Raw genomic sequence first — 25,387 nt, forward strand, 5'->3', positions numbered from 1 at the left:
ATCATTGATTAAAGTGTCTAACTTACCATAATTTCATAACATAGTATGAATACATACCTGAACCTTTTAACTCGATTTTTCATTCGATATTAACTTAATATTACCCGTTGAACCATTCGAAATTGGATAGGACACTCCAATAATCACATATACTGTACATTGCCAACGTCCCAAACGTGGTCTTACATGTAATCACATATCAATGCCACTACGCCAGACAAGGTCTTACTCGAACACATATATTGGATTCATTTATCGATGCCAACGTATTAAACGTGGTCTTACTCGCACACATATATCAGAGTCACATATTGATGCCAACATATTAAACGTGGTCTTACTCGCATACATATATTGGAGTCAAATATCGATGCCAACATATTAAACGTGGACTTACTCGTACACTTATATCAGTGTCACATATTGATATATCAGAGTCACTTATCGATGCCACACATACTTCCAGGTATCAACTTTAAAATCGATCAAATTGTACATAAGTTCATCAGAAAAATTATCATTCATAACCAAAATCACATTATCATTAAATAATAAAATATATATATACACATTTAACCATGATTCACATTTAAATGTCACTTACATATTTCATTTAGCGAATATAGGCTTGTAATTAATATACAAATAACCAACATTTTAACATATATACAATTCATGTCATCACATTTAATACTAAACTTATTCATCACTTATTATCAAACATAGATTATTTCCATTTTCAATATCGATTTGTAATTTACTTTTAATAAATATAACTATCTATTAATCACATATATTGAAATTTAACAACTTCTATTTACTTATAAACTTATCTCGGACGATATAAAACGGAACGGGACAGCTAGTCGACGACTTTCGTTTTTCCCCGATCCAAATCTGATTTCTTTGATTCTTGATTAAATTAAGCTCATTCAAATATATTTTCATTCAGTTTAGTCCAAAAACACATAAATTGGAAAATTACTATTTTACCCCTGACATTTACACTTTTTACAATTTAGTCCCTATTTCACAAAACACAAAATATTCAAAATTTCAAGATACCCATGTTTGGTCGAATACCCCTAGTGTTCATACAAGCCCATATTTTTCATTTATTTCACATTTTAGTCCCTCAAATTATTATTTTTGTGATTTAGTCCTAATTACTCAAAATCATCAGAAACTCCAATACAAAATATGTTAATTTAAAACATAACTTTCATATTTCATCATCAAGCAACAAAAATCATAAGCTCTCAACAATGGCACAACTCAAAATATTCATCAAAACCAAAAATTAAAGCACGGGTCTTGAAGATTACTAAGCAACGATCTCAAAAACGTAAAAATTATCAAAAACCGAGCTAAGCACGTACCTTAATTGAGCTTGAGAATGGGCGACTAGGTTTTCTTTTCTTTTTTTCTTTCTTATTTTGGTTTCGGTCAAAGAACACATAATATGAATTTGGCTTCTTATTTTACTTTTATGATATATATTATATTATCATAGTTTATAATATTAAAGTAACATTATTTAATTTATATCAAAACTTATAATATAACCTATTGCCGTCCACTTTATAATTTATAGGCTAATTGCAACATCAAGGCTTCCATTTTAAAATCCAAAAGCATTTTGGCCCTTATAGATTAAACTACCCAATTTTTTAATTTACGCGATTAAGTCCTTTTATTTAATCGGAAACTCAAATGACAAAATTAAATCACGAAAATTTCACAGATATAAATTCACACAAAATAAACACAAAATAAATTTTAAATATTTTTTGGACTCGAATTCGTGGTCCCGAAACCACAGTTCTGATTAGGGTCTAAATCGGGCTGTTACAGAAAGTATCAACAAAGTTTCGATGTGACAACCCGAATTAGGGCCTAATCGGAATAGTGGTTTCGTGACCACAAATCCGAGATAGAAATAATTGTTTTATAATTATTTTGGGGTTTATGATATGATTGCATGATTGTGTGAAAATTTCGTGATGAAATTCTATACCTAAAGTGCTTAAATTGAAAGTAGGGACTAAATCGAATAAGTTGCAAAATTTGCATCCCGGAAGTTTTTAGTATGAAATTGTTTTGGAATATTAATTAGGAGGTCTTAAATAGCAATTTGACCAATTTTAAGTTCATGGACAAAATTTGGACATGGAAGGAATTTTTGAAAGTTTAGTAAGGAGGGGCATTTTGGTCATTTGGATATTAAATGAAATAAAATGGGAAAAATAACACAAAATTGATCATCATCCTCCTTAGTTGCTGCCGAATTCTCCCTCTCTCCATAGCTAGGGTTTCTTCAATTTTCAAGCTCCATAGTAAGTGATTCTAAGCCCCGTTTTTAATGTTCTTTACGTTTTTGGAATCCCGGAAGCTCGATTAAGCTTATGCTAGTAATAATTTAACCTAGGGTTCATATTTGGAAAAATACCCATAGGTGAAATTTATGTATTTTGATGTTTTATGATAGAATATGAGGTTTTAAATTATGTTAAATAACTTGTGCTACTCGGTTTTAAGTGAAAACGAGTAAAAGCAAGCATAATCGGTAAAAATATCTATTGTTCATAACTATATGATAGAGTGAGAATTTGATGTTGTTGTAGAAGAGAAAATGTTCAGCATATCATAAAACATAAGAATAAGGGATGAAATTAAATTTCGAGCCTAGGGGCAAAATTGTAATTTTGTAAAGTTAGGGGCAAAATGTAATTTTTCCATGATGTAATTTTGGATTGAAATAAATAGTATGAGTATTAAATGAGCTAAATGTGTTATTATAGATCAAGAAAGACGCGAATTGATCTTGAGCAGGGAAGGAAAAAGTTTTGGACTAAATTGCAAAATTTCCACATTTTGCACCAAGGTAAGTTTGTATGTAAATATTACAATAATTTCATGTACATTCTTATATTTCAGCTTATTATATAAATACACTAGCTGATGTTAAAATATAAATCGACTATTGGAAGAATGGAAATAAATATAGAGAGAGATCCGGTTGAACATTGGAGAGATCGAATGAAATAGAGGGCGTAGCTAGGTCACATGTATGATCTTGAGTGCACATCATGTGTACAAGAAAGCTACGAGACACCATGTAGTAGCTAGGTCACATGTGTGATACGGGATGTATCCCATGTAGACAAGAGAGCTACGTGAAAGATAAATGTATCTGGGTCGCATGCGTGATTCCAAGTGATGGACACCATGTAGACAAGAGAGCTACGAGACAAATCGGCTAGGTCGCATGAGTGGTACTAAGTGTTCACCATGTGTACAAGAGAGCCGAACTAAGCGAAGTATGATGGTGGGGTTTGTGTCTTTGAAACCATTAAATATCGAGGATTGATCCGAATTGTTCAACGGGATGGTTTTGTGGTGATATTGTGGTTTGGACCTACACTTATGGTGAATGAAATGTGGTGAAAATGATTTGTGGTATATACATATATAAGATAAAATGAGGTTAGCATGAAGAATTTGTGAAAGAGTGAAATTAGCATTAAAAGCTGTTTTTAGATGGTAGTAGTGACGTGATTTTGAAAAATCACAAAAATAGGAGGAATATAATTAGAGGTTGAATGAGATGTGAAATTAAAGTTTAATGAGTCTACTTTCATATAAAAGAAACAGAGCAAGCAAAGGAATTCTATATTTTGAGATATTTACAATTGTATGTGACTCGCTCAGGATGAATACGTGATCCCCTGTTCCAACTTTGAAAAATCATTAACAATTGTACAAAGCAAATTAAGAAATATAGCTTACATGCCTAAATTTCTTATTGAGACTAGTTTTAAATGAAACAGACATCAGGGTTGTTTGAATTGTGTACTGAGAGAAATTCAATTCGTAGTGAACAGAGGTCAGATCGGTCGAGCTGTGTAACAGGGGAAACTTTAACTAATAAACTGTACTAATCGGCTGAACCAAAATTATAGAAAAAATTATCAAAATCTTTATGAGTCTATATTCAGGAAATTTTACGGTTTGAATTTTGAGTTTTGTAACTTTAGTTATGATTTATTTAGTGAATATGATGCAGCAGAGACAACTTAATCAAAGTGGAATGAATAGTGAAGTTAAAGTAGATATACTTGAATTGTTGTGTAAACATGTTAGATTTTTTTAATCAGTATTTACATACTTACTTACTAAGCTATAAGCTTACTTTGTTTCTCTCTTTTGTCTTATAGTGTTCTTGACTTGCTCGGGAGTTAAGGATCGTGAAGATCTACCGCACTATCATACTTTAGGGTATTTGAACTAAGCGTTTTGAATTATGGCATGTATAGTAGGCTTAATTATTTTGTTACGTGTCATATTTGTCTAGGTTTAAAATATTAGTTCTGATACTCGACCAGCTACTTTGTACAAGCCATTAAAGTTGGCTAATATTGTTCAAGACATATGTTATCGATGCACTATCAAATTGGATGACATATTTATATCTCGGTTATGTTTAATGGTATGTGTTATGTTACGGTAATACACGGTATCCTGATACGGCGGCAGTAGCAGGTAAGGGTGTTACATTTAGTGGTATCGAGCCATGGTTTAGCGGTTCTCGGACTAATAAAGTGTGTGTAAAAGTCTAGCTATACATGCCATAAAAATATTGTGATAGTGTGGTGACTCGATTATTCTAAAGCGTGTTTTGTTTTAATATAGTAATGGATCTGAAGGGCTGCGGTGATGATGATCTTTGTAATGTCGCCGGCTCCCGCACAAGGGACCGCGCTGTGGAAAATAGACCTGAAACATTGAGACAAGGAGATGAGGCTCGGATGCCTTTCTCCAAATGATGAACAATTGGTATATTGAATTTATTCGAGCAAATCCAAATGCTCAACCTCCTCCACCCCTCCTATACCTCGGGCGATTCTGTAGTTGCTCAAGGTATAGATTTGGTAAGAATGAACAAGCCTCCGGTTGACAAGATTCGAAAACAAGGGCAAGAGTTTAGAGCAAAGGTTGATGATGATCCCGAGAAAGCGGAATTACGGCTTGAAAATTCTACCCGTGTATTTGATGAGCTCTCATGTACACCGAGGAATGCTTAAAGTGTCTTGTATCACTTTTGAGAGATTGACTTACCACGGTGGAAGACTTTGGTTGCGATGGTGCCAAAAGAAAAAGTTACTTGGGATTTCTTCGGGAAGAATTTAGAAAGAAATACATAAGTCGTGATTTATTGATCAAAAACGGAAGGAGTTCCTTGAATTGAAGCGGGGAAAATGTGCGTAGCGAGTATGAACGCGAATTTGTAAGACTCAGCAAGTATGCCCAGGAATGTGTGTCCACCGAGGCCATTATGTGTAGAAGAATTGAAGATGGGCTGAACGAAGACATTAAAGTGCTTGTAGGAATTTTAGAGTTGAAAGAATTTGTAGTATTGGTTGATCGAGCTCTTAAAGCCGAAGAATTGAACAAAGAAAGAAGAAAAGCTGCTATTGAGGCTCGAGATGTCAGAAAAAGACAGATAAGCAAGCCATTTCAATCTCAACCAAAGAGGTCCAAAGAGACAAACCCTCGAATGACAGTTTCAATTGGGGATTCACATAGAGATCGTGGTAGAGCATATTCGGGGTCTAAAGCTCAAGCTACTTCGGTGGCAAGTGTGGGTAATGTGCGACCTAGAAAGCCCGAGTGTCAGCAATGTGGCAGGCAACATTATGGTGAGTGTTGGGGGACCGAGCGAGCTTGTTTCAGGTGCGGTTCTCGCGAGCATTTTATTAGAGATTGTCCGGAGAAAGTTAAAGAAGAAAGATTTCAGAGTGCTAGACAGAATACCACCGCTAGTAGAGGTAGACCACCGAGAAATCTGGAGGTGGGACTAGTAGTAAAGCGTGATGAAAGATTAAGCGGCAAGATCGAAGCTAGAGCACCTGCTAGAGCTTATGCTATACGTGCAGAAGATGCATCATCTCCGATGTCATTCTTGGTACATTTTCTCTATGATACTATTGTTATTGCATTGATTGATCCGGGTCCACTCATTCCTATATTTGCATGAATTTAGTATCCAATAAAACGTTGCTGTTGAATTTCTTGAGTTTACGATTAAAGTGTCGAACCCTTAGGCCAATATGTGCTAGTTGACAAGGTTTGCAAGAATTGCCCATTAATGATTCAAGGTCACTTTTTTTCCGCCAACTTGATCTTGTTACCATTTGGTGAGTTTGACGTTATCTTGGGAATGGACTGGTTAACATTGTATGATGCTAAGGTAGATTGTAAACAAAAGACACTAGAGTTGAAATGTGAAAATGGAGAAATTCTGTGGGTTGAAACAGATGAATCAAATAAATTGCCTATGGTGATTTCGCACATGTCCTGCTGCACATAAATACATGAGAAAAGGGTGTGAAGCTTATCTGGCTTATGTAATGAATATTGAGTTGCCTCAACTGAAATTTGAATCAGTACCGATAGTCTGTGAGTTTCCAGATGTATTTCCAGAGGAATTGCCTGGGTTGCCTTCGAACAGAGAGATAGATTTTGCCATTGATTTGTTGCCGGGTACTGCACCGATCTCGATTGCTCCATATAGAATGGCTCCAACTGAATTAAAAGAATTGAAGGCTCAGTTGCAGGAGTTAACAGACAAGGGATTTGTGAGACCGAGTTTCTCTCCCTGGGGTTGTAACACCCCGAACCCGAGACCATCGCCGGTGTCGGACACGAGGGGTTAACAAGCCAAGTTCACATGTTTTGCCCACCAATTTGACATTTCCAGTCAGGCTGGAAGACTGCGTCACCGTCGCCTTAAAAATCATATCTCGAGTTTCAAAACTTGGAAACTGGTTTTGTAAATTTTCCCTGAATTTAGACTCATATATCCATCCATGGATTTATTTCTAGAATTTTTGGTCGGGCCAATTGGTACAGTTTATTAGTTAAAGTCACCTATGTTACAGGGATCGACTGCTCTGACCTTCGCGCGGTATAACTTCAATATCTCTCTGTAAAGGGCTTTAATACTGGTACCGTTTGTTTCTAATGAAACTAGACTCAAAATGGAATCTGTACATATAAGGCATGACTCCTAATTCTTTCTGTATAATTTATAGTAAATTTTTAAAGTTGCGACAGGGGACCCAGAAACCGTTCTGGCCCTGTCTCACAATAGCTTTGATATCTCTTAACATGTAACTCCTATGACCATTTCGTTTCTTCCATATGAAAATAGACTCATCAAGGTTCATTTACATAGCTTATTCACTATTTAATACCATTCCTACAAATTTTGTGATTTTTCACATTCACGTCACTGCAGCTGGCAGCATCTGTTTTTAAGGTAGGTCTTACCTATTTTTGTAGTCTCCATCAACCAACTAGTCTTGCCATACATAGGTTCATATATGATCATTTTAACCATACCAATGGCTGATCATGTGACCAACACTCCCATTTCAATCCATAATCACATCATGACACCATATATATACATACAAACCACAAATAGTCTAAGTTCATGCTTCCTTTTACGAGCCATTTTCGCATGGCCGTATACATATACATCACCACATTTTAAACCAACAAGGGGTAGTCCTATACATGCCATTTCAAAGTTCAACCAAAATTTATACCAAAATAGAGGCGTTGATAGTGTGGATGACTTGACTTTATTGATCCCGAATCCGATTGCTATCGGCGAAATCTATAACACAGAGAGCCAAAGCAGCGGGGTAAGCATTTTATGCTTAGTAAGTCTCAAGGAATATAATCAGCTTTAATTAAAGCAATACATTCACATAACCAAATGCATCATTTCATTAATGCACATTCACATAATCATACTTACTTCACCATCCCAACTCTTATGTTCATACACCAATAACGGCTTCATTAAGGCCGATAACTCGTTCCATCATAGGAGCGGATATTCATACGCTCTTACTCCTAGCTGTGAAGCACACACCGCACTTACCTTGTCATTGGGAAATTTCACAAGTGCATTTGCTGAAATTTTCCAGCAAGCTATAATTTTCAAATCACATACCTCGGAGTTTAACGGATGTCGCTACTCGTTCAATCGCCTTGGGACATAGCCCGGTTATGGTAACCCGCACCAAGGCCTACGGAGTTAACCCGGATATCACGATTTGCACAAATGCCTTGGTCTTAGCCCGGATTTAACAAGCGGCACGAATGCCTTGGTCTTAGCCGGATATAGCTACTAGCACAATTGCCTTGGTCTTAACCGGATATAATTTTCAGCATAATTGTCTTGGGGCTTAGCCGGATATCATTCAATTTCTCATGCACACATACATCAATAATCATTGGACATACATATTTCATTTTCGTTACTAAGGCTCAAACACAATTATAATCATTAGCATGATCGCCTTGGGACTTAGCCCGGTATCATTGAATGCTCATACACACATAAATCAATAATCAATACATCCATATTTCATTCCCCATAATTCAATTAAGGTCACTTCTTGAGGACTTACCTCGGATGTTGTCGAGCGGCTTTTACGGCTATTCGATCACTTTTCCTTCCCTTGTCCAATTGTGGCCCTCTTAGCTCTTGAGCTAATTCAAACAAATTCAATTTATTAAAACCTCATTGTGCTAGCTTATGGCGAATATGACAAGGAGTTTAAATGGTCATATGGCCACTCTTTAGCTTGAATACACAATGGTCATGCACATTTTATACTACATCGAGCAATTCAATACAATTTATTCGAGCATCAAGGAAAAGCTAAGGCCTTCAATAGGCTACCCAAGGCGAATATTCATGTACATGTTGAGGCCAATTATGCACTTAATACCTCACAAAAACAGCATGCATTTTACTAGTTAATGCTTTGCATATTGTAGCTCAAAACTTATAATATAGCATCAAGCACTCATATGTGTGCTAGGCGAATGTGCTTGCAATTTCACAATCATTCTTCAACATCTTCTTCTTTAAACAACCATATTCATCACTTAGTTCATAACCAAAACATCATGTGCAAACATATATATACATATATGAGCATGGCGAATTTCAAGGTGTCCATAGCCATCCAAAACACAAATTTTAACTAACATGCAAGAAGCATGAACCATGCTCATGAATGCATCATGGCCGAGTATGACAATCATGCCCCTTTTCAACTTCAATCATGATTAAACAAAAAGAAAACTCAAAATCTTACTCAAAAGTAGACAATCCATCATTGCATGCATCATCATCAAGCTTCACACTTAGCATGCAATGGCTTTATCACCATATCACCAAAACATGCATGAAACTCCTAACACAACCTCATACATACCTTAATCTTGATGCAAACTTAGCCAAATCTCCTTCTAGATCTCTTCCAAACCAAGCATGAAGCAAAAATCCTCCTTCTTCCTTAGTTTTGGCTCAAAGAAAGGATGAACAAAATTTTTCTTTCTTTCTCTACAACTCACGGCAATGGGGGAATACCACACTCACACACATTTTTTTCATTCTTTTCTTACCCATACACCTTTGTTTATTATTTCTCCCTAATGCACCAACAAAACATGTTTCATGACATGTTTTGCCCATCCTCTCTTGCCATGGCGGCCACTTCATGTTGGGGGAAATTTGACATGCAAATCCCTTATTTTTGCATGCATGAGCAACTAGTCATCACACATTTCCCCATCATACTTTCAAAGTTCACCACTAGGTCCTTTCTAGTGAAATTCGCATTTATAACACTAAATCGAAACATCAAAATGTCACACACAAATTAACACATATCATAGGCATCAAAATAAATTTTAAATTATTTTTATGCCTCGGTTTTGTGGTCCCGAAACCATATCCCGTCTAGGGTCAATTTTGGTACATCACGGGGTGCTCTGTATTATTAGAAGAAGAAGGATGGTTCAATGAGACTTTGCATTGATTACCGTCGACTTAATAAGGTGACTATAAAGAACAAGTACCCATTGCCGAGGATTGATGATTTATTCGATCGGTTAAAGGGGCCACAGTGTTTTCAAAGATTGATTTGAGGTCCGGTTACTACCGGTGAGAGTTAAGGAGTCGGATGTGCGAAAACCGCCTTTAGGACAAGGTATGGACATTATGAGTTTCTTGTGATGCCTTTCGACAACAAATGCTCTAGCTATATTTATGGACTTAATGAATCGGATCTTAGGCCATATTTGGATAAGTTTGTAGTAGTGTTTATAGATGACATTTTAATTTATTCTCGAGATGAGTCTGAACATGCGAACACTTGAGAACTATATTGCAGATCTTGAGAGAAAAGAAACTGTTTGCCAAGTTTAGTAAAAGTGAGTTACGGCTTCGTGAAGTCGATTTTTAGGGCATATAGTCTCGGTGATGGTATTCGGGTGGATCCAAGCAAGATTTCTGCGATTGTTGATTGGAAACCGCCAAGAATGTATCCGAGGTTAGAAGCTTTTAGGCTTAGCCGGGTATTATAGACGTTTTGTTGAAGGATTTTCGATGATTGCCTCTCCTATGACTAAGTTGTTGCAAAAGAATGTTAAGTTTGAATGGGTGATAAATGTCAACAAAGTTTTGAAAAGTTGAAAGCACGATTGATGAAGCACCAATTTTAGTACGGCCGAGTCGGAAAGGAGTTCAGTAATTTATAGTGATGCATCATTGACAGGCCTTGGATGTGTGTTGATGCAAGAGGGTAAAGTGGTAGCTTATGCTTTGAGACAGTTAAAACCGCATGAGAAGAACTATCCTACACATGATTTGGGCGGCATTGTTGTTTTTGCCTTGAAGATTTGGCGGCGTTATTTGTACGGTGAAAATGCGAATTTTCTTGATCACAAAAGTTTGAAGTACTTGATGAATCAAAAGGATCTGAATCTGCGACAACGAAGATGGCTTGAATTATTAAAGGATTATGATCTAGTGATTGATTATCATCCGGAAAAGCAAATGTAATTCTTGCGCCTTGAGCGAAAATTTCTTTTACTTTGAGAGCCATGTACGGGGTTAGCATTGTCGATGATGGGTCAATCTTAGCGAGATGAGAGCTAAACCGTTATTTCTCCAGTTGATTTGTGATGCTCAAAAGAATGATAGTGAGTTGCGGATCAAGAGAACTCAATGCGAATCGAGTTACGACTCGATTTTCGAGTTGGACCGGATGAGTATTTGATGTTTGAGAGACAGGATATGTGTCTTGAAAAAGCGATAAATTGATTCGAAAATATTACATGAGGCGCACAATGGCTGTTTATCAGTTCATCCTGGTAGCACAAAAATGTATCAATGTTGCGACGTTATCGTTGTGATCCTTCACATGTGATTTCCCCAACAGAAATTGAGATTCGATTGGATATGACCTATGAGGAGGAACCAATAAAGATTTTGGCTCGAGAGGTTAAACAGTTAAGAAATAAAAGTATAGCTTTAGTGAAAGTATTGTGGCACAGACATGGGATAGAAGAGGCTACGTGGGAACTGAGGAAGCTATGAGGAAACAGTACCAAACCTCTTTCTCGGTAAGATTTTTGGGACGAAAATCTCAAAAGGGGAGAATTGTGACAACCCGAATTAGGGCCTAATCGGAATAGTGGTTTTGTGACCACAAATTCGAGATAGAAATAATTGTTTTATAATTATTTTGGGGTTTATGATATGATTGCATGATTGTGTGAAAATTTCGTGATGAAATTCTATACCTAAAGTGCTTAAATTGAAAGTAGGGACTAAATCGAATAAGTTGCAAAATTTGCATCCCGAAAGTTTTTAGTATGAAATTGTTTTGGAATATTAATTAGGAGGTCTTAAATAGCAATTTGACCAATTTTAAGTTCATGGACAAAATTTGGACATGGAAGGAATTTTGAAAGTTTAGTAAGGAGGGCATTTTGGTCATTTGGATATTAAATGAAATAAAATGGGAAAAATAACACAAAATTGATCATCATCCTCCTTAGTTGCTGCCGAATTCTCCCTCTCTCCATAGCTAGGGTTTCTTCAATTTTCAAGCTCCATAGTAAGTGATTCCAAGCCCGCTTTTAATGTTCTTTACGTTTTGGAATCCTAGAAGCTCGATTAAGCTTATGCTAGTAATAATTTAACCTAGAGTTCATATTTGGAAAAATACCCATAGGTGAAATTTGTGTATTTTGATGTTTTATGATAGAATATGACGTTTTAAATTATGTTAAATAACTTGTGCTACTCGGTTTTAAGTGAAAACGAGTAAAACGGCATAATCGGTAAAAATACCTATTGTTCGTAACTATATGATAGAGTGAGAATTTGATGTTGTTGTAGAAGAGAAAAATGTTCAGCATATCATAAAACATAAGAATAAGGGCTGAAATTAAATTTCCGAGCCTAGGGGAAAAATTGTAATTTTGTAAAAGTTAGGGGGCGAAAATGTAATTTTTCCATGATGTAATTTTTGGATTGAAATAAATAGTATGAGTATTAAATGAGCTAAATGTGTTATTATAGATCAAGAAAGACGCGGAATTGATCTTGCACGGGGGAAGGAAAAAGTTTTGGACTAAATTGCAAAATTTCCACATTTTGCACCAAGGTAAGTTTGTATGTAAATATTACAATAATTTCATGTACATTCTTATATGTCACCTATTATATAAATACACTAGCTGATGTTAAAATATAAATCGACTATTGGAAGAATGGAAATAAATATAGAGAGAGATCCGGTTGAACATTGGAGAGATCGAATGAAATAGAGGGCGTAGCTAGGTCACATGTATGATCTTGAGTGCACATCATGTGTACAAGAAAGCTACGAGACACCATGTAGTACCTAGGTCACATGTGTGATACGGGATGTATCCCATGTAGACAAGAGAGCTACGTGAAAGATAAATGTAGCTGGGTGCATGCGTGATTCCAAGTGACGGACACCATGTAGACAAGAGAGCTACGAGACAAATCGGCTAGGTCGCATGAGTGGTACTAAGTGTTCACCATGTGTACAAGAGAGCCGAACTAAGCGAAGTATGATGGTGGGGTGTGTCTTGAAACCATTAAATATCGAGATTGATCCGAATTGTTCAACGGGATGGTTTTGTGGTGATATTGTGGTTTGGACCTACACTTATGGTGAATGAAATGTGGTGAAAATGATTTGTGGTATATACATATATAAGATAAAATGAGGTTAGCATGAAGAATTTGTGAAAGAGTGAAATTAGCATTAAAACTGTTTTTAGATGGTAGCAGTGACGTGATTTTGAAAAATCACCAAAAATAGGAGGAATATAATTAGAGGTTGAATGAGATGTGAAATTAAAGTTTAATGAGTCTACTTTCATATAAAAGAAACAGAGCAAGCAAAGGAATTCTATATTTTGAGATATTTACAATTGTATGTGACTCGCTCAGGATGAATACGTGATCCCCTGTTCCAACTTTGAAAAATCATTAAAAATTGTACAAAGCAAATTAAGAAATATAGTTTACATGCCTAAATTCCATATTGAGACTAGTTTTAAATGAAACAGACATCAGGGTTGTTTGAATTGTGTACTGAGAGAAATTCAATTCGTAGTGAACAGAGGTCAGATCAGTCGAGCTGTGTAACAGGGGAAACTTTAACTAATAAACTGTACTAATCGGCTGAACCAAAAATTATAGAAAAAAATTATCAAAAATCTTTATGAGTCTATATTCAGGGAAATTTTACGGATTTGAATTTCGAGTTTTGTAACTCGAGTTATGATTTATTTAGTGAATATGACGCAGCAGAGACAGCTTAATCAAAGTGGAATGAATAGTGAAGTTAAAGTAGATATACTTGAATTGTTGTGTAAACATGTTAGATTTTTTTAATCAGTATTTACATACTTACTTACTAAGCTATAAGCTTACTTTGTTTCTCTCTTTTGTCTTATAGTGTTCTTCGCTTGCTCGGGAGTTAAGGATCGTGAAGATCTACCGCACTATCATACTTTAGGGTATTTGAACTAAAAGTTTTGAATTATGGCATGTATAGTAGGCTTAATTATTTTGTTACGTGTCATATTTGTCTAGGTTTAAAATATTAGTTCTGATGACTCGACCAGCTACTTTGTACAAGCCATTAAAGTTGGCTAATATTGTTCAAGACATATGTTATACGATGCACTATCAAATTGGATGACATATTTATATCTCGGTTATGTTTAATGGTATGTGTTATGTTCTGGTAATACCTGGTATCCTGTTCCGGCGACGGTAATGGGTTAGGGGTGTTACATTCGATGTCTGAAAATCTCATACGAACCATAGGAATATTTAGGATGCATATGTCTTGACATAGGATCTGATATGTGTTTTCGTGTGAGACCTCGTCTGGGACGTTGGCATCGACTTATGATTTACGTGTAAGACCATGTCTGGGACATCAGGATCAGATTTGATTTCGTGTAAGACCTTGTCTGGGATAGTGGCATTGATATTCGATTACATGTAAGACCACGTCTGGGACGTTGGCATTGTACGAGATTTTTGAGCTATCCAAGCATCCTTATTAATTTTTAACGGTTCAACAAGCATTTCGAGAAAATGAATGACTATGTGAACATGTATCCGATTTAGGTACGTTTGAAATTTATATTGAGATTGAAAATGAAAGGTAAGCATAAGTATGTATGTATGAACATATGAAATATGTTTGTATTATGTGAAAATGTGAGGTACATATGAGCAAATGGTCATGAGTATTTGAGCTAAAAGAGAAATATGAACTTGACATTGAGTTATGCCATGATTGATACAAATGAATTGCTTATATTTGTGACTTGTGATAAGTTTATTTGTATATGACTTACTAAGCTTTTGAAAGCTTACATTTGTGTGTGTTTTCAATTGTTTTATAGATATCGTAGCTATCAGGAGCTCAGGGATCGTCGAGGATCATCACTACACTATCGAACTCTCTTTTGATACTTCTTGAAAATGTATATATTGAAGTATGGCATGCATAGGCTAGAAGTACTTGTATATGTTTTGTAATGTGTATATCATGCCATGTGATATGGCTAGTTTATGGTTGAACTTATGGTTGGATTTTGATAGATGATATGTGATGCAAAAATGGCATATTTGGTGTATATATATGACCTAGTGTGAAATGGTCAATTTGGTAAGCTAGTAATGTGATTTGCCTATGGAAATGGTAGATTTTTTATATGAAAATGAATTTGAAACTTAGTGATAAGGACATGTATAATTGAATGTGTTTTATAGGTAAATATGGTATGTTTTAGTTTGGATAATGAGCATGAATTTGGTTGATAATGATATGGTATATATGATGTGTGTTCTGGTTGTGAATTGGCTGAAAATTACTATGAAAATTGTTTGGTTTTGATGCTTGCAGGGAGGACCCAAAATGGGTGGCAAATTGGCCTTGCAAATGGCCTATTTTTGCCCACATGGGTAAGGACATGGGCGTGTGTGTCAGCCATGTTGCTCAATGGCCATTTCGAAATGAGCCTGGCTAGACCACAAGGTAGCACACATGGTCGCGTGCTAGGCAGTGTGGCCAAGTTAGTTTCGAGCACGGGCTAGACACACGAGCGTGTGACTGGCCATGTGACCCAAGTCAGTAGCCTCATTAATTTTTACACTGCCTAGCATACAGGCATGTCTTATGGCTGTGTGGAGAAGTCAGTATCTATGCTCTATTTTGCGACGGTCTAGACAGACGGGCATGTCTAATACCGTGTGAGGCACACAGCTTGCTCACACGGGCATGTGACCTTTATAACTTTCAAAAATGTTTAAGTTCTGAAAAATTTTGTATGAGCTTGGTTTAGTCCCGACCCCTTACTAAAGCATGTTTAAGGTCTCGTAGACCTATATAACGAAAAATTGTGAATTATTATTGTATGTTTTAATAAAAGTTTCGATATGTCTGGTAATGCCTCGTAACCCTAGTCTGGCGAAGGATACAGATTAGGGGTGTTACAATAGCCATCACATCAAATCTTTCTATCATCTTCTTAATGGTAATCCACAAATAAATCATTCATAAATCATCTCGATTTAGCACTCGCACCAGAAATCATATTAAAACTTTATACTATATCTAAACTTAACTAAAAATGTAACACCCCAAACCCGGCCTAGACGTTATGGCCGAATCTGGCGTGTCACATTGATGTGCTTTTCAAAAACCTTGTTTTCATTGAAAACCCTTCTTTAAAATAAAAACCTTGAGTAAAATCCCAGCTTGTATTTGTTGCTTTCAAAGCGAGGTCTATTTTAAAAAAAAAGACTATTCCTTCTTGTATGATAATAATCACTTTGTAAAATCTCTTTTCAGTTGCGGAAGCTTTATTTAAAATAGATGGTCTATGAAAACTTGTCATTTAAAAATTGAGTTGCAAAAACGTAGTATTTAAAAACAGTTATGGTTTAGGAAAAACCATGTTCTACTTCTAACAAATATAAAACATAAAAATAATAATAATCCTAATTTGAAAGAATAACCAGAGGAAAGGCCTTGTTACACCCAAATAAAAAAAATAATTTAAAATCAAAATATTAAAATTTACATAAAAGACTAAGTCTAAACTTTTTGCTAGTTGGCCACCTCCGAGTCCCTCCATCCGTCGAACCGCCTACTGAGGATCACTTGAAAAATTTAAAAGGAGGGGGGTGAGTTTCTAAAATTCAGTGTGTACAACCCTCAATGAGTATAAAAAAATCATCAGCTATTCTGGGCCTGAGCCCAATTCAATAATGGTGGCCTTTGGGACTTGGCCAATATTAGCCTCAGTTGGGCTGAAGCCCACATCGCAATAATATCACAATAATATCATATGTGCAATGCTGTGCAACCCACCCCAATAATCCAACCACTACACACCAGCTTTGTCCCCCGGTACACTTCATGTGGGGATATAAATATCGACCCACCCATCTGGTACACATCAATGCGATACTACCTTTATCGCAGCAAGCTACTAATCAAATATTAGGCTTAATAGCCATCAGTGGATCCACAGTCGTCAAGCAACCATGCGATATCATATGAATGCAGCAGGTATACATGTAACATCCATAAATCTTACATTCAACACATAGGGGTATGTTAGTCATTTTTTTCCCTTAGGGGCATTTCGATAATTTCTCTTTATTATGGGTTTATTACCTATCTCGGCCGTTGACAAGTCCCCGTTGGCTAAAGTGAACAGATACTATATGCCAGGTAGGATCCCAGCGAAGAGGAGGTGAGTCATTAAGACCGCTTAAGTACCAAGCTCTCCCTGGATCCAATCCTAGACATGCATATATCCATTGCCACACTTTAACCCTATGAATTGTCCACAGTCACAATTAATTAATTAATTAAGTTTTATGTCTGTTTAAGCAGTTATTAGATACTAGGCTCAAAACCCCTTACAAAGCCCAAACAAGTCTACATATATGTATATGGCCTACTAGGCCAAATCTCATTCATATGGCCCATTCGGCCCAAATCACATTCATATGGCCCATCTGGCCCGAATCAATTCCAAGCCATGTAACCAACATGACTAGTTCATCATTTATTATCAAATGAACAAATTCGCTTATTTTGGGCCATAGGCCCATTAGGCCCATTTAGCCCATTTCGGCCCAGATGGCCTAAGTACGGCCTAGATTCATGAGATCACTTATGGGGCCTCTGTCAACATATCGATTTCCCCCCTTACGAGTGTTTGCGCACTTGTAAGACTATCGTAGCCAGACTTTCGACTTTTCGACATTTCGGGATTTGCCGATCTAACGTGTGTGCAGTATATGTACGCACCTTTGGCTTTATATCAAGTTATCATAGGGTAAAGTACACACCTTATCACCTGGAGTACTAAGTATTCATAATCGCCTGAACCTATATTCAACATTATACTCCATTAGTCACATCCCATTAATTCAAAATAAATCGACTACTTACCGAAGAACAACCTATACTTGCCTTGACTTGACTAGATTGATCGCCTGCGATCTCCCTACGTAACTCGAAATCTGACGTAGTCCCCCTTACGCATCCAGCAAAAAGTCCCTAACGGCTGACACCTTACATCACTTAAACTTGGGAGCCTCTATCCCAAACCTCTCTGCTAGAACCTCCTTTTTTCCATCAACTGATACTTAGCTAGCGATCACACTCTTGAATGAGAGGGAGAAAAAGAAATAAATAGAGAAACCATAGGTTAACGAAAGTAATGGTATTGGAAAGGATAAAGAAAAATCGGCTTTTAAGAGTGTAGAAACGAAATAACTTAGAAATATTTAACAAAAGCTGTAGAAGATCTAATTCACTTACCGATCGCGAGATTGCTTGCCAATAAGAAGTCAACCACCAAAGTGTATGAATTAGCTCCTAAATGAAAAAGAAGCAACCGGCTAAGTTAAAGAGGGAAGAGGTTGATTCGATTAAAATAGAAGAAAAGATCAAGAGTTTGGCTTAAGGAAAAGAGGAGATGAAGGGTTTGAGATTACTCAGGTATTTGCAAAAAAAAAAAAAAAAAGTCAAGAGGTTGGAATAAATTTCCCCCAAGAATATGTGACTAAAGTACACAAAAACAACAAATGTCGTTACTTGCCCATACGACAACGTATATATACTAAAAAAAATAAAAACCTACACTCCCCAATTGACTTAAACTTGTCCAGTTAAATTCCCTTCAATTTCTCCAATTTTATCACCATCATATCCACACTTAATCCTTATCCTTATATCCACCGTAACCTTGATTTTAGCTAACAATTGCATTCAAATTGCTTCCACCGAATGGAAATCCTACCTTGCATTGCACAACAAAATTCAATTCCTTTTTGCGCACGAAACCATTTGAACTCCAGCCCTCCAACTTCCCAATACGCTACTGGCCACTGTACTGCCACCTATCTTGTGCTAGCATTCGATCACAATTAACTATAAGGCTTATATGCCTAAGTCTCAGTTTCCCTAAAGAATAAAAATTTAAAACTATTTCCAAGCTTGGGATTCGAACCTCCAACCTCTCAGGTACATACATGCTTCTCGCCACTACCCCCTAGGCACTCTTGTGCCATATTCCTACCAAACATATTTATAAGGCCTAAATGCTAGCTTCCCTACTAATCATATGTGGAATAAAAATTTTCACGAAGGCCAAGACTTGAACCTTGGACTTCCTGCTTGCTACCAACGCCTTTTGCCATTAGGCCAAGCATTTCCTTGTGTCAGATTTTACCAAGCCTTATTAATAAGCCTTCCATCTAATGCTCAGGGTCTTTTAAAAATAATACAAAATTTTGCTAAAGCCCTGGATCAAACCCAGGACTTTTTGCTCACTACCAACCCTTCCTAAATCATTTAAAAATTAAACTAAACATGCAATTATAAAATATTTAAACACACTTAAGTTATTTAAGCGCATTCTAACCGATCCCAAACTCAAGTCCTATTACTTCTCGTCCCAAAATTCAGGGTGTTACAGAAAAGCTATGATATTCTCTTGTCATAACTTTATCATTAATAGTATAACTACCGAAAAATTCACATTGATCGTCTATCGAGGCATAACTGTGAAACTCTAATTATCAGACTCTGACCGATGCTTCTGACATGTTTGCATCTATACCTTTCAACTAATTTTTGCTCCCCTTTCATGGAAAGCGTAAAAAAATATCATTTAACACAAGCGCGACAGCTTCAACTATTGGGGCAACTTTAATCATAATGACATTTCCCAATTATAATTGATCTAATAGACATAATTTTGTATCATGTCTTCTAGAATATGGATTCTTCATTTAGACGTCCGTCTATTTACCTGTGAATGCACAAAATTTATTCCCGGACCAGAAGATAAACTCAAATGTATATAAGTCAATTAACTTTTCAAATGAATAACCCACTCTGAGTAAAATAACTGAGTCGAGCTTAACTAATAATAATGTTTTAGAAGAATTCCTTTTTCTTATCGTCAAGACAATCTAGAGAAACCATCTATCATAATTCACTCAGAATGCCAATCGAAGATCACCACAAATGTAATAGCCCATTTTTAGTCAAATCGGAATAGTAGTTTCAGGACCACAAATTTTAAGTCAAAATTAATATTTTATTATTATTTTAATATTTACAGCATGATGGCATGTACGGGTGAAAATTTCATAAAGTAATTTCATCGTTTAAATGGTCAATTTGATAAAAACGACTAAATCCCATAAAATGTAAAACTTATGCTCTATTAGTTAAAGGTGTCTAATAGCTATGGAACTTAAATGTGGAGGTCTTTATGTTGTAATTAGACCATTAATAGCATGAGTGGACATATATGGACATATATTAAGGTGATTTAAATGGTGTTATATAAGTTTAATATAGTAATTTATTAAATAAAGGTTAATTAATTAAAACAAAAGTCAAATTTTGTTCATTCATCTCTCTTCCAACCGAAAATAAGAAAGAAAACAAGCTGCTGATAAACTTTGAAGGTTCAGCTATTGCATGCTTCAATTGTAAGTGATTTTTGACCTGGTTTTTAGTGATTTCTATATTTTTGAGTTTGTTGTAGCTCAATCTATCTAGCCCGTACTTTTGATTTCAAAATTGTTAAAATTTGTGAGAGTTGCCATTGAAATATGTATGTGTTCTTTGATGACATATGATGAATTATGAATATTTGATGCTAGTTAAACAAATTTTGTTAAGTGATTTTTAGTGAAAATGCAAAGTAGGGATTAAATTGTGAAAATTGTAAAGTTAGTGGTTAAAATGTGAAATAAATGAAAAATATGAGCTTCTAGGGGCATAATAGTAATTCATCTTGTAACACCCTTGTAACACCCCTAACCCATATCCATCACCGGATTAGGGTTATAAGGCATTACCGATCATATTACAAGTAATATAAATATGCATTACAATTTACAATTCGAAATTTTAATCACATCAATGCTCATAATTTAAATCGAATATCAAATCTTAAAATCATATCATTTACAACATAGCGTAATTAAAAACATAAACCAACATTTATCAAAACAAATTATACATATACAGAACATATAACAAATCAACAACTTCGTTAATTGAATATCAAACCTATTTTTATATAAGTTATGCGCATGTACAAATTATACATCAATTGAAACAAATTTCATTAATAACCTCTTCATTCATTTATGCGGTATTAGTGCATTAGTCTATGTGAAATTCACATGTTTTGCATATTATCACAAATTAAAACACGCATTCAATTATATATATATATAACCCATTTTAATTACCTTATCTATTCAGCTAACACAACTCATTTGTATATATTAGTAAACTTACAAATAACTAACATAACTATATAGTTATGCACATATACATGTCCACCATAATATAAACACACACATATATATACATGTAACAACATATAAGAGCTTAATTATCATATCATGACTGAATACCAAAACACACATATCCTTTATCATTTATCCAATCTCCTTATATAAATCTAAGTCTCAATATATTTGACTTACCATAACAAATAAATCAAGTATCATACATAACATTAATATGGAACATAACTTAACACCGAATCTACCCCATGCATATATCTTGATCTTTACCTAACTAATGCATGATTTAACTTAACTCAATTAACAACCTTTATATGCCATATGGTCGAAACACAAAACAAACTCCACAAACATCATATATCTTGTATACACTCTCAATATAAATTCAAACCAAGACCAAATTTTATATATCATAGCCGATACATTCATACCACATCTGAAATCATCAACCAACCTCAATGTACAAACACATAACACAAATTCTAATCATCCATGGCACATAGTATAATAACCAAAATAGACTTAAACCATAACTGAACCAAAATCGAACCCAAACATGGAAGTTAAGCCATTTTAGCATGGCTCAATTTATACATAGACCAAAATACAACATTTCAAGAGTATAATTTAGCCTATACATGCCATAGATTCGTAAGTTCACTTATAAAAATACCAAAGACTATCGATAGTGTGATAGGCTTTACTGACGATCCCCAAGCTTGTAACTGGATCCAAAATCTATAAAACAAAGATAAACATACACACACAGAGTAAGCTTTTATAGCTTAGTAAGTCATATGCAAATAAACAATCCAATAATATAAGCAACTCAATTAAACTAAACCAAATTATAATATCATTATCACATTTAGTCTCAAACTTACAATTCCGTGAATAATATATACCTCCATACATAAATATTACCTTGGCCGACTGCTCATATAGTTAATTTAACAAATTATTATTTAACTTTCAAAGCCAAAATGTCGTTAAATAACCAAGTACACATGCTTTGGCCAAGCTTCCAAGCTTAATAATCAAGGAAATCGATATTTGGGCTGAAATCGGGAAAATACAAGGTTATGGACTAGAATGGTAAATTGCCATTTCTGGATCCGAGGTAAGTTTATACGTAAATAATGTATCGATTTATTTTATTTTATTATATTTTGTTATCATATGAAATGTGGCTGCCTATAGAATGATTATTTGTTGTAAATTGCAAATTGAAAAAGGACTATGAATAAATTGTAACATGTTGGAAAGTGAGGAATTTCCTGGTTAAGCCTTCGAAATAGAAACAATACGAATGATCTATTGTGAGGTCATGTGTGTAGTACTAAGTGCAGGCTACTACGTGTACCGGATAATTGGTCGTATATGTAGTACTAAGTGCAGGCTACTATGCGTACCCGATAACTTCGATCACGTGTGTAGTACTAAGTGCATGCTACTACGTGTATCAAATGGTTAGGTCACGTATGTAGTACTAAAAGTAGGCTACAACGTGTACCAGATAATTGGTCGCATGTGTAGTACTAAGTGCAGGCTACTATGCATACCAGATAGCTTTGGCTTCAAGTGTGAAAATATGTGCAGGCAATTGAGTATTAGTTATTATTCCGAGGAGTTCAACGGAAAAATCGATTAAGTAAAAATACATGTGAACATGATTATATGATGAATAAGTGCAGGTATATGTTTAAGAAAATTTTGAGCAATATGCTCGATATTTGAGTGAACTTCGATAAGACAAAATGGATTAAGTGAAATTATGTAAGAGTGAATTTTAGTAGTAAAACAGTATTAGACAGCAGCAGTTATGTGACTTTGAAAATTCACCAAAAATTGTGTAAGTTGAATTAAATTTCAAATAAATTATGGAATTAAAGCTTAATAAGTTGTTTACATATAAAATAAACATGGGGAGCAAAAGAGTTGTATATTATGTGATATTCTAATTTTTGTGAGACAGTGTCAGAATGAATTCGAGATCCCTTGTTCTAACTTGGAAAAATTGTTAAAAAACGTAGAAAAATAATTTGGGTTATAACTTATATTATTAGAATATCTGATGAGTCTACTTTTAATAGAAACAAACGAGAACATTATCCGAGTCTTGTACTACGATATAAATAAATTTTAGTGAAGAAAGGTTGAAGCTATCAAACAGCGAAATAGGGGATAATTTGAATAATAAACTGTAATTATTGGATTGACCAAAAATTTTGAAAATTTTATGGTAGAAATATATATGAGTCTAATTCCTGGGAAAATTTACAGATCTTAATTTGGAGTTCCGTAACTCCAGATATAAATGATTTAGTTACTATAACTCAGGAAAGCAGCTTAACCAGAACATGTGTAAATGTACAATTGGGTTAGTTTTACTATGGAAAGCATGTTAGTAAATTGCTTATTATTATTTCATGCGAGCTTACTAAGCGTAAAGCTTACCCCCTCCTTTCCATTTCTTTTAGTGTTGTCTGGTTAGCTCAGGGTTGGAGATCATCGGAGGTAGCATCACACTATCAAGCCAACACCTTGACAATATAAACACATATGCTAGAATTATCAAGTGAGTGGCATGTATAGGGACCTAGTTTTATAACATGTGTTATTATAATTTGGCCAAATATATTGATCTTTAGTGAGCTAATGATTCTAACTTATAAATCTAGCTATTTATGTTATGTTTGATATTGGTGATGTGTATATGCTTGTTTGCCATGCATGGTTGGTAATATGTTATGTGTTGTTGTGAATGTTTAAGTCCGTTAACGCCTCAAACCCTGTCCCGACATTGGATACGGGTGAGGGCTGTTACACGAGACATTTTAGAATTTTTAGCGATATGTTTGGTGTGTTAGCAAGTTAAAGCTAAGCATCAAGTGCCTTCAAGATTGCTACAACCGATGATGATACCAGAACGAAAATGGGATAGAGTTACGATAGATTTTGTATCGTGATTACCCTTGTCTCCGAATAAGATGCTATTTGGGTTGTCGTTGATCGACTAACAAAGTCTGAACATTTCATTCTGCTACATACAGACTATTTGGTTGATAAATTAGCTAAATACTACTTATCTGAGATCGTTAGATTGCACGAGGTTCCAGTTTTGATTATTTCAGATAGAGATCCGAGGTTTACTTCATGATTTTTGAATAAATTGCAAGAAGCTCTCGATACGAGGTTGGATTTTAGTACAGTATTTCATTGGCAAACTAATGGTCAATCTGAGAGAGTAGTACAAATTCTTGAAGATATGCTTCTTTGTTGTAGTTTAGAATTTGAAGGCAATTGGGAAAAATATTTGTCATTGGTTGAATTTGCATATAATAACAGCTTTCAATCGAGCATAAAGATGGCACTGTATAAAGCTTTGTATAGTCGCAAATGCCGAACTCCATCATACTGGACTGAGCTGAATGAGAAAAATATTTACGGGGTTGATTTGATTCAAGAGACTGAAGAAAAAGTGAAAGTAATTCACGACAATTTGAAAGCAACTTTAGATAGATAGAAATTGTATGCAGATTTAAAACGAAAAGACATTGAATTTTATATCAGTGATGAAGTATTTCTAAAAGTATCTCCGTGGAAGAAAATTCTTAGTTTTGGTCGCAAAGGCAAATTGAGTCCGCGTTTCATCGGGCTGTATAAAATCATCGAAAGAATAGGGCCAGTGGCATATCGGCTAGCTTTACCATCAGAATTAGAAAATATCCATAAAATTATTCGTTTTGGTTGCAAAGGCAAATTGAGTCTGCGTTTCATCGAGCCGTATAAGATCATCGAAAGATTAGGGCCAGTGGCATATCGGCTAGCTTTACCATCAGAATTAGAAAATATCCATAATGTATTTCATGTGTCGATGTTGCACAGATATAAATTAGATCCATCACGTGTGATTTCTCCATAAGATATTGAGATTCAACCTGATATGACGTATAATGAACAAACGATTAGAATTTTAGCTCGATAGGTTAAAGAGTTGAGAAATAAATGCATAGCTTTAGTGAAAGTCTTGTGGCAATGTCATGGGGTTGAAGAGGCTACGTGGGAGGCCAAGGAAGCTATGAGAAA

Source organism: Gossypium arboreum, chromosome 4 (assembly GCF_025698485.1).
Source record: "Gossypium arboreum isolate Shixiya-1 chromosome 4, ASM2569848v2, whole genome shotgun sequence".
Lineage (NCBI taxonomy): Eukaryota > Viridiplantae > Streptophyta > Magnoliopsida > Malvales > Malvaceae > Gossypium > Gossypium arboreum.